This window comes from Hypanus sabinus, chromosome 5 (assembly GCF_030144855.1).
Source record: "Hypanus sabinus isolate sHypSab1 chromosome 5, sHypSab1.hap1, whole genome shotgun sequence".
In the NCBI taxonomy this organism is placed as follows: Eukaryota; Metazoa; Chordata; class Chondrichthyes; order Myliobatiformes; family Dasyatidae; genus Hypanus; species Hypanus sabinus.
The window spans coordinates 22640304-22651709 of NC_082710.1; the positions used below are offsets into that span (position 1 = coordinate 22640304).

The 11406-nt window shown below is 41.0% G+C and overlaps 1 protein-coding gene across 1 annotated transcript in view; it reads right to left on the minus strand.

Annotated features, from left to right (window-relative positions):
• stard4 (StAR-related lipid transfer (START) domain containing 4) overlaps positions 1-482 on the minus strand; it is a 68775-nt gene extending 68293 nt beyond the window's left edge. The window contains exon 1 of the mRNA XM_059969515.1: positions 378-482. The gene's annotated coding sequence lies outside the window, so the exon portion shown is untranslated. The remainder of the gene's footprint in view (positions 1-377) is intronic.
• Positions 483-11406: the final 10924 nt, after the last annotated feature.

An 11406-nucleotide genomic window follows, 5' to 3' on the forward strand; every position in this document is an offset into this window, starting at 1 on the left:
ACAGAGGAGACTGCATTGTGGGCACAAATAGAGTACACTGAAGTGGAAGAAGTGCAAGTGAATCACGGCTTCACCGGGAATATATAGCACGAGGAATATCTCTGGTGATCAGTTTATGGTAAAAACATGGACTCCGTGGCAAGTCAGGAATGGATAATGCAGCTGATTATGTGCCAACAGATGGGGGTGATCAGGAAATGGACAATAGGATTGCTGTCTATTGCTGGCTATTCCAAGAAAGCTCGAGAAACTGCATTTCAACTTTCAGCCAGGCACATTAAAACCCTTAAGACACAACAGTGAATTTGGGAATTAGAAAACCTGCTTCTTGATATACAATATATCAGAAATATCCAGTTCAAAGTAAGAATACCAACCTTAAAATATTAGAAGTCTTTTATCTGCTTTTCGCTGCACTTTCTGTTTGCTGACTTTGAGGTCTTAACAACATGTCTCCACAACCTCTCCACTAGAAAGCCAACAGCACCATGAATATACTGTAAATCATTTATCGACTGTAGTTCCAGTTGACTTACTCAATGTGTTTTCACAAGTGTACAACCCACTAAGTTGCTTCCTAGATGGGCTCCCAATACCCTTCACAGTTAAGATATTTTTCCCAAATGGTTGTGCACAATGCACACAAAATGCTGGAGGAACTGGGCAGATCAGAGAGAATTTATGGAAATAAATAAGCAGCCGATGTTTCAGGCTGAGACCCTTCTTCAGGAATGGAAGGGAAGGGGGGCAGATGCTGGAATAAAGAGGTTGTGGGGGAGGGGAAGGAGGATTAGCTAGATTGTGACAGGAGAAGCCAGGTAGGTGGGAAAGGTAAAGGGCTGGAGAAAAAGGAATCTGATAGGAGAGGAGGGTGGATCCTGAGAAAAAGGGAAAAAGGAGGGGCACCAGGGAGGTGATAAGTAGCTGAGGAGAAGATGTAAGAGGCCAGAGGGAGGAAGAGAAGAATAAAGAAGGGAGAGGAGGAAAAGAAATTGATGGAGAACTGGAAGGAGAAATTCATGTATATGCCATCAGTTTGGAGGCTACCTAATTGGAGTATGAGATGTTGCTCCTCCATCCACAATGAAAGTGGTTTCTTTGTGGTAAAAGAGAAACCATTATGCCCCCTCTTATGCACAGTTTAAAATTTTACTAAGGCAAAATGAATAATTGAGAATGATCTATATTTAACTGATTAAGTTTTCTCAGGTATGATCAGATTATTTAATTTGATCAATTTTAATAAATCAGAATTCTGAACTGTTTAAAATCATTATTAGATAAAATGTGTGGACATTCTTTTTAAATAATGATTTGTACAATTTATGATCTTAGGAGGATCATAGAAGAAGAGATTTTATTGTCAAATTGACACTTTACATCTTATTCCAAACCTTCCTTGTGCGTTCATCTACTTTGATAGATGAAGCAGGTTCACATTTAATACAAACATCGAAACATAGAAAACCTACAGCACAATACAGGCCTTTCGGCCCACAAAGCTGTGCCGAAAATGTCCTTGCCTTAGAAATTACCTAGGGTAACCCATTGCCCTCTACTTTTCTAAGCTCCATATACCTGTCCAGGAGTCTCTTAAAAGACCCTATCGTATCCACTCCACCACCGTTGCCAGCAGCACATTCTACGCACTCACCACTCTCTGCATAAAAACTTACCCCTGACATCTCTGTATCTACTTCCAAGTCACCTTAAAACTATGCCCTCTTGTGCTAGCCATTTCAGCCCTGGGTAAAAGCTTCTGACTATCCACACGATCAATGCCTCTCAACATCTTATACATCTCTATCAGGTCACCTCTCAACCCCCTTCGCTCCAAGGAGAAAAGGCTGAGTTCACTCAACCTATTCTCATAAGGCATGCTCCCTAATCCAGAAAACATTCTTGTATATCACCTCTGCACCCTTTCTATGGTTTCCACATCCTTCCTATAGTGAGGTGACTAGAACTGAGCACAGTACTCCAAGTGGGGTTCCAAATATAGGTTCCTATATAGCTGCAACATTACCTCTCAGCTCCTAAACTCAATCTCACGATTGATGAAGGCCAATGCACCATATGCTTTCTTAAACACAGAGTCAACCTACGCAGCAGCTTTGAGTGTCCTATGGACTTGGTCCCCAAGATCCCTCTGATCCTCCACACTGCCAAGAGTCTTACCATTAATACTATGTCCTGCCATCATATTTGACCTACGAAAATGAACCACCTCACACTTATCTGGGTTGAACTCCATCTGCCACTCTCAGCCCAGTTTTGCATCCTATCAATGTCTCATTGTAACCTCTGACAACCCTCCACACTATCCACAACACCCCCAACCTTTGTGTCATCAGCAAATTTACTAACCCATCCCTTCACTTCCTCATCCAGGTCACTTATGGAAATAATGAAGAAAAAGGGTCCCAGAGCAGATCCCTGAGGCACATCACTGGTCACCAATCTCCATGAAGAATATGGCCCATCTACAACCGCTCTTTGCCTTCTGTGGGCAAGCCAGTTCTGGATCCACAAAGCAATGTCCTCTTGGACCCATGCCTCCTTACTTTCTCAATAAGCCTTGCATGGGGTACCTTGTTAAATGCCTTGCTAAAATCCATATACATTACATCAACTGTTCTACCTTCATCAATGTGTTTAGTCACATCTTCAAAAAATTCAATCAGGCTTGTAAGGCTTGACCTGCCTTTGACAAAGCCATGCTGACTATTCCTAATTATATTATGCCTCTCCAAATGTTCATAAATCCTGCCTTTCAGGATCTTCTCCATCAACTTACCAATCACTGAACTAAGACTCATTGGTCTAAAATTTCCTGGGCTATCTCTACTCCCATTCTTGAATAAGGGAACAATATCCGCAACTCTCCAATCCTCTAGAACCTCTCCCATCCCCATTGATAATGCAAAGATCATCACCAGAGGCTTAGCAATCTGCTCCCTTGCCTCCCACAGTTGCCTGGGGTACATCTCGTCTGGTCCTGGTGAATTATCCAACTTGATGCATTCCAAAAGCTCCAGCACATCCTCTTTCTTAATATCTACATGCTGAAGCTTTTCAGTCCGCAGTAAGTCAAACCTACAATCGCCAAGGTCCTTTTCTGTAGTGAATACTGAAGCAAAGTACTCATTAAGTACCTCTGCTATCTCCTCTGATTCCATACACACTTTTCCACTGTCACACTTGATTGGTCCTATTCTCTCATGTCGTATCCTCTTGTTCTTCACATACTTGTAGAATGTCTTGGGGTTTTCTTTAATCCTGCTCACCAAGGCCTTCTCATGGCCCCTTCTAGCTCTCCTAATTTCTTTCTTAAGCTCCTTCCTGCTAGCCTTATAATCTTCTAGATCTCTACCATTACCTAGTTTTTTGAAATTTTTGTAAGCTCTTCTTTTCTTCTTGACTGGATTTACAAGCCTTTGTACACTGCGGTCCCTGTACCCTACCATCCTTTCCCTGGTTCATTGGAATGTACCTATGCAGAACTAGGAATAGTCAGCATGGCTTTGTGAAAAGCGGGTCGTGCCTTATGATTCAGATTGAATTTTTTGAGGATGTGACTAAACACATTGATGAATATAGAGCAGTGGATGTAGTGTATATGGATTTCAGCAAGTCATTTGACAAGGTACCCCATGCAAGGCTTATTGAGAAAGTAAGGAGGCATGGAATCCAATGAGACATTGCTTTGTGGATCCAGAACTGGCTTGCCCACAGAAGGCAAAGAATGGTTGTAGACGGGTCATATTCTGCATGGAGGTCGCTCACCAGTGGAGTACCTCAGGGATCTGTTCTGGGACCCTTACTCTTTGTGATTTTTATAAATGACCTGGCTGAGGAAGTGGAGGGATGGGTTAGTAAATTTGCCGATGACACAAAGGTTGGGAGTGTTGTGGATAGATGATGAGAGGTGTGGATAGTCAGAGGCTTTTCCCCAGGACTGAAATGGTTAGCATGAGAGGACACAGGTTTAAGGTGCTTGAAAGTAGGTACAGAGGAGATATCGGGGTAAGTTTTTTATGCAGTGAGTGGTGAGTGCATGGAATGGGCTGCCAGTGGCGGTGGTGGAGGCAGATATGATAGGGTCTTTTAAAAGATTCCTGGACAGGTATATGGAGCTCAGAAAAATCGAGGCAACCCTCAATAACTTCTCAGATAAGGACATGTTTGGCACAGCTTTGTGGGCCAAAAGGCCTGTATTGTGCTGTAGGTTTTCTATGTTTCTATCACCTGCCTATCCTCCCTCTCGCACTGTCTCCAAGCTTTCTCTATTTGTGAGCTAACTGCCTCTTCCTCCGTCTCTTCAGCTTGGTTCCTACGCCCCAGCAATCCTAGTTTAAACTCTCTCTATGATCAGAAGCAATTTTTTTGCCCTTTATCCACTAATGCCATCTCCACCATGAGCAATGTAGCTGACTTTGCTCCATGTATTATTTTGTCTTAACTTCCTTTCTGTCACATTTGATGGAGTTAAAATACTGTCTTAAGGTTCAAGTCTACAGTGCACAACACAGAATTTGGCACACTCTTTATATTGGTAAAGATTCTAGTCTGGTTTATGCAATATGTAGCAGAGAACTGTTCAGTTGACTGTCAGTACCATACTTTTACATTCCTTGCAACAGAGGCATGTTTCAGATGTACTGACAGTGTAACATTAAAAGAATCTTTTTTATACAGAACATGGCAGTTTTTCACAATATCTTCAGCAATTTCTTAGTTAATACAGAACAAAGAATTACGGGGATTCAGTTTTTAATGTTAAACTAGAAATCCTGCTAGAAAGTAGGTTTAAATGGCATAGGTATGATCTAATATGTGGAGTATAGTGCTTAATATCCCTAACATAGCGACTTAAAAGTAAATTTATTATCAAAGTACATATCTGTCGCCGTATACTATTCTGAGATTTTCTTGCAGGCATTCACAGTAACTACAAAGAGACACAACAGAGTCAGTGAAAATCTGCACAGAAACAAAGATGGACAAACAACCATTGTGTAGAAGACATCCAATCGTGCAAATAGGAAAAAAGAAAAAATAACCAACATAATAATAAATAAATAATAAATATTGGATACGTGTGTTGTAGAGCCCTTGAAAATTAGTTCACAGGTTGGGGTGAGTGAAGTTATGCACTCTAGTTCAGGATCGTGATGGTTGAAAGGTAATAGCTGTTTCTGAACATGGTGGTATGGAACCCAAGGCTCCTAGACCTCCTTAACAACAAGAAAAGAGCATGGCCTGGATGGTTGGGGGTCCTTGATGATGGATGCTGCTTTCCTGCGACAGCGCTACTTGTTTTGGCATCACAGCAGGAGTTAAAGTACAACATCCAATCAATATAAATGGGATCAGGTTTGGGTTATGTGACTTTTTCATGATCTACTAGGACCAATATTTCATATCAACTCCACCTTGTTTCTATATCCACTCATTCCTTAAGAATCACAGATTCATGTAACATGGAAACAGGTTCCTAAGTCTGCCATCAAGGCCCTGGTGCCCATCAATCCTTGCTTCTGATTCTTGTTCTATCCACTTAGATTAGAAGTAGCTTATAATAGCTCGGAGGAAACTGGAACACTTGGGGAACCCACAAGTCAAAAGAGACACATGAAAGTTTCACACAGGTGGTACACAAGGTCAGAATTGAACTTGTGTCTCTGAGCTGAGAGGCAGCAGCACTAATCCCTTCAGCACGCCATGTATAAGAAATTCCTTACTCCTCTGATGCACCATCAATAACTCTCTCTGAGACGTGAAGGCGAGATGTCAGCTTTTATTGACTGGAAGAAAGAACAAGCAGCAATTGACCACCATACTACATCCTGGAGACTGAGGGCCGGGCTCAGGCCTCAACCTCCTTTATACAGGGGTCTGTGGGAGGAGCCACAGGAGCAGTCAGCAGGGGGCGTGTCCAGACAGGTATATGTAGTTCCTGAAAACACCCTCAGAAAAAAACGTTTACTAATCACCAACATTTACTAATCACCAATGTTTTGAAAATAAAACTATATCTCTTTGAGCCCTCTTTGTGATGACAAAAAGAAAGTGTTTGCTAAGTGTCTCAGTCATTTATCTAAAGTTGTGTAAAGTACCTTATAAATACTGGCCACGTCAAAGAAGGCCACTTTGCTTCAATGAATAAAAACGCTATTGCCAGCCATGATGTATGTAGCCCTTCTGGGCCTTCATTGCAACAGACGCCTCTTTCCTTCTCAACCTGCTTGATTCCACTAATGGCAACGTGTCTGGAAAAATCATTCTGGTGCATGAGCTCTGGACATCCCTCTTTTGATAGGCCAGGACATCCAATGGGTAAAAGAATTCTGCTCATTAACCTCCTTTAGAAGGTTCTCGACAACATTATCATGGCAAGTAACAAGAGTGGATGTGCAGCATCAAAGATAGGAGTGCTTTCCTTCACAAAAATATTACCCTTCACGGGTGCTGTCCTTGTGTCTAAAAGCAAGCTAGATGCATTGCCTTATAGACATCAAAATATCGCATTTTGAGTATTCCCAAGCCAATGTACCAACTCACAGAATCATTAAAGCACATGGAACAGATGGAGAGTACTTAACCGATTGTTCATGTGCCAGCTTTTTAATAGAGCTATCAAATTAATCCCCCTCACTATCACTTTCCCCCTGGTGTTGCGTTTTTAAAAAAATCATTTATCCAATTTTCTTGTGAAAGTTATCCTTTTAGTAAGCTCCATACAAGTACAACTTTCAATTTTAAAAAAAAAATCTAGTTGCCCTTCTGGATCTTTTGCTAATAACATTAAATATGTGTCCTACATTAATTACAACCTTTTTTGCATTAGAAACAATTTCTTCCTTGACATTAAGGAGTATAAACTCCAGTTGCTTTTGCATTCCAATAACCCTTCAGATCCTTCACCCTCTTCACTTTCCCCAGACAACATCTTTCCCCACATCCACTGTCTCACTCCTGGGCAAGTTTCACCATCCCTTCTGATCTTCCTCTCCCTGATCCTAATCAATATGTTCTAAACAGATGCCTCAGCTTAATCTCCATACCACCCCACTTTAATGAATTCTGAGCTCAATGTGGCATTGAACCCTGCTTCTGCTGGAATTGATGAGTCAACAACTTCAATCCATATCCATTGTCCAGTAGCACTTATATCCAAATGATGAAGTGTTTTGAAAGTTTGGTGATGAAACATATCAACTTCAGCCTGAGAAACGACTTGGATCTGCTCAATTTGCCTACGGAGCACCAGGTCCATAGCAGATGCCATCTCATTGGCTCTTCACTCAACCCTGGAACCTCTGGACAGCAGAAATGCATAAAACAGGATGCTCTTTATCAACTATAACTCAGCATTCAATACCATCATCCCCTGTAAACTAATCAATAAGCTTCAAGCCCTTAGTATCAATACCTCCTTGTGCAATTGGATCTGTGATTGGCAACGACATCTCCTCCACAATCTCTATCAGCATAGATGCACTACAAGGCTGTGTGCTTAGCCACCTGATCTACTCATTTTAAACTTATGACCATGTGGCTAAGTACAGCTCCAGTGCCATATTCAAGTTTGCTGATGACACCACTGTTGTTATCTAAATCAAAGGTGGTGATGTATCAGCATATAGAAGGGAGATTGGAAACCTGGCTGAGTGATGCCATTACTGCAACCTCTTACTCAATGTCAGCAAGACCAAGGAGCTAATTATTGACTTCAGGAGAAGGAATCCAGGGGTTTTCTGGCTGCATCATGCTCATTTCTTGCCTTTTACACTCATTTCCTTTGCTCTAACCTACTCCCTTTTAAACATGCAGCACTCTGCTTATAAGAACATCATTGGAGCAGGAGCAGGCCATCCGGCTTCTCTGAACCTGCTTTGCTGTTCAATAGACACACGGTTGATCACTTATTAAGAACCATTCCCAATAACGTCATCAGACCTGCTGATAAGGGTCGCACTGTTGTGGTCTGGTGAACTGTCCTCTATTCTTGTGTAGCTCTCCATTTCTCCCTTTGAGTCATAACCCCACATCAGGTCATGTTTGCCCAGACTATCATGGACTTCATTTCTACAGGAGATCTTCCTTCCACAACTTCCAGTCTTCTAGAGTCCTGCTTTTATTTTCTTCATAAACACCATAAACTGAACTGCCCCAGCAGACACATTATTTCAGCCTATTCTTGCCCCAACAAACTTTTTCTTCCACCTGAATTCCACCTATTCTCCTCTCCCTTGACCTTTATGCCGATGACTACTTCTTGCACTCATGCTGAGCTCAATCTTTGCTGCTAATTTCCACCTATCCTGACTTGCACACAATAAATCTCTGATTCTTTTCTTCCTTTTATGGATCTTTTTGTCCCCATTTCAGAAGACAGGCTAGCTACTAACATCCACTACAAGCCTATCTCAACCACTCTCTGTCGCTGCCTTTTGTAAATAGCACACTTCCTCCTTCTCAGTCATACATTCTCAGGTGCTTCTGAAACGTCTTCTTTCTTTCTAATCATTGCTTTTTCTCCACCATTGTTAACAGAGCGCTTGAATGCATGTCATCCATTTCCTGCACCTCTACTCTAAACACTCTCTTCTCAGAATCAGAATGAGATTTATTATCACTGACATCTGTTATGAGATTTGATGTTTTGTGACAACAGTACAGTGCGAAACATAAAAATTACTTTTGCGTTACAAAATAAATGAATGGTGCAAAAGGGGGATAATGAAATAGTGTTTATGGGATGTTCAGAAACCTAATGGTGGAAGGGAAGAAGCTGCTCGTAAAAGTTGAGTGTGGATCGTTAGGCTTTTGTACGGTAGTAACGAAAAGAGGGCAGTTCCCAGTCAGTGAGGGTCCTTCATGATGGATTTTGCCATCTTCAATCACTGCCTTTTGAAGATGTCCTCAATACTGGGGAGGGGAGTGCCCATGATGGATCCTCCAGAATAAAACTAAAGCAGAGTCCCCCTGATTACCATGGTTGTATAGCGGTTAGCATTACACTTTACAGCATCGGTGATCAGGGTTCACTTTGCACTACTATCTGTGAGGAGTTTATACGTCCTCCCTGTGACCACGTGGGTTTCCTCCAGGCGCTCTGCTTTCCTCCTGCGTTACAAAAATGTATGGATTAGTAAGGGTTATCAGATTATGGGCATGCTACTTTGGCGCCAGAAACACGGTGACACTTGCAGGCTACCCCAGTGCATATTCGGACTATGTAGGTTGTTGACGCAAACAATGTATTTCACTGAAGGTTTCGATATATATGTGACAAATAAAGCTGATCTTTATCCTCCACTAGCCTCTGCACTCAACAATTCTCCACAACTTTCACCACCCTCAAGGAGATTCCATCTTCCCCTCTCACTCCCTTTATTTTGCAATGAATAGTCCCTTCATGACGCCCTTGTCCACTCTTCTGTCCCCACCAACCAACCACCCACTTCTTACAGCACTTTCCTTTGCAACTACAAGCGATGCAACAATTGTCTTTTCTCTTCTTCCCCTCCTGCCATCCAGGCACCCACGCATTTTTATTCAGCTTAAGCTGCTGTTTATTTGTATTTTATCTGCATTCAACGTTTGTAATGAGATCTTATTGACATTGGAGAAATCAAATGCAGATTGAATGACTGTTTTGTGGAATACCCATGTGAGTCCACAAGGGTGACCCTGAGCTTTCTGTTGTCTGCCACTTGAAAACCACATCCCACTCCCACTCTGATGCATTGCTTTCTGGCCTCCTGTATTGTCGCGGTGAAGTTCATTGCAAGTGTGAGGAACTGTACCTGATCAGGCACATCACAGCCTCTGAACTCAATACTGATTTTTACAATGGCAGGCAAGTTGATCTCTCTGTGTGTATTAGTTATTCATGTGCAATATTTTACAGACACAAATTCTCACAATGCCAGGTGTTACTCATTTTGAGATATTCTCACCCTGAGCACAGACCAGCTGGGTCAAAGGACCGTTTCTGCGCAGTATTTTTGTATGTCTCGGTGACTCTGAGTTGGAAAATGGTATACCAGTTCAACTAATTGAGCTCAAAAATCTGGGTTGATAATCCAGCTTGATATTGAGGGATAGAGAAACACAGAAACTTAGAGAACAGGGGCAGACTATCCATCCTTTGAGCTTGATCCACTGCACGATTCAATCATGGCTGATTGTCCAGCTAGCATTTAGAAATGGAAGAGAAAAGAGACAAATCATGGATGAAAGATGCAGCTATATCTGTGGAAAGATGGGAAAAGAAAGCAGTTGGTCGCCTGAAATTAACTTTAACATCAAATCCTATGTAAATGCACTCATGTATATATTTAGAGTGTGTTGAGTCTGAATGGAGACTCAGTGAATTTCTCAGCAAAATAGAACACAAATGGATTATAATCAATTCCATTGCTGTCTGTAAAGAGTTTGTACATTATCCCTGTGACTGTGCATGTTTCCTCTGGGTGCTCAGGCTTCTTCCTACATTCCACAGATATATGGGTGAGTAGATTAATTGGTCACATGGGTGTAATTGTAATTGGCTTTAGGCTAGAAGGACCTGTAAACATGCTGTATATCTTTAAAAAAACAAAATAAACAAAGTGTGGGTTATTAAGAAGGTTTATGCAGTGATTTTACATCTCGAAGTTCCAAAAATGCCATAAATGCTTGCACATATTCATAGCTTACTGACAATAATGCTTGTTGATTAACTTGATTGATTTATCTTAATGGTTGCATAATGGATGATGAAACTTGACCAAACTTCTTTTGAATAATTTGCCTTAAGATAACAAAATACATTTTCTAGCTGAAACCACTGAATGGAATGTCAATGCAGATAAGAAAATTTGTGATTTAATATATGAATATTATAGCTGTTGGCAATAAACTCACAGTTACTAAACTTTTATTGCTTCAAAGGATTTATCTCATATTAATTTATTACATATAATTCATCCTTATAATTTTCAAATCAATAATGTCAATCTTCTGTCTTGTAACCTCAGACAGATTGGCTTGATTTAAGATTTGTATCATTAATATAATCAGGTTAAAATGCATGGATTATAAAAGGAGTTGACAAGCATTTAAATTGTTATAGTAAAACTCCATAGTTATTCACGGCTCCTTTGTAGTTGAGCATGGTATACAAAGGTACAAGAGTATGTTCTGTTGCTGTGCTATGAACATGAGTAGATGATTTCTGTGTGGCAAAGGCTATTCTCTATTCCCTAAAATGATGACCCCAGTAAAAGCAGCAAAGAAGTATTTCAAGACTGATAACTTAAGAGCTGGCAGTTGATATTTTCTAGTGCAAAGTATAGGATTTGAATACATTTGGACCTATGCTGTATGCTCCACATGCAAGACAAAGTTACTGCA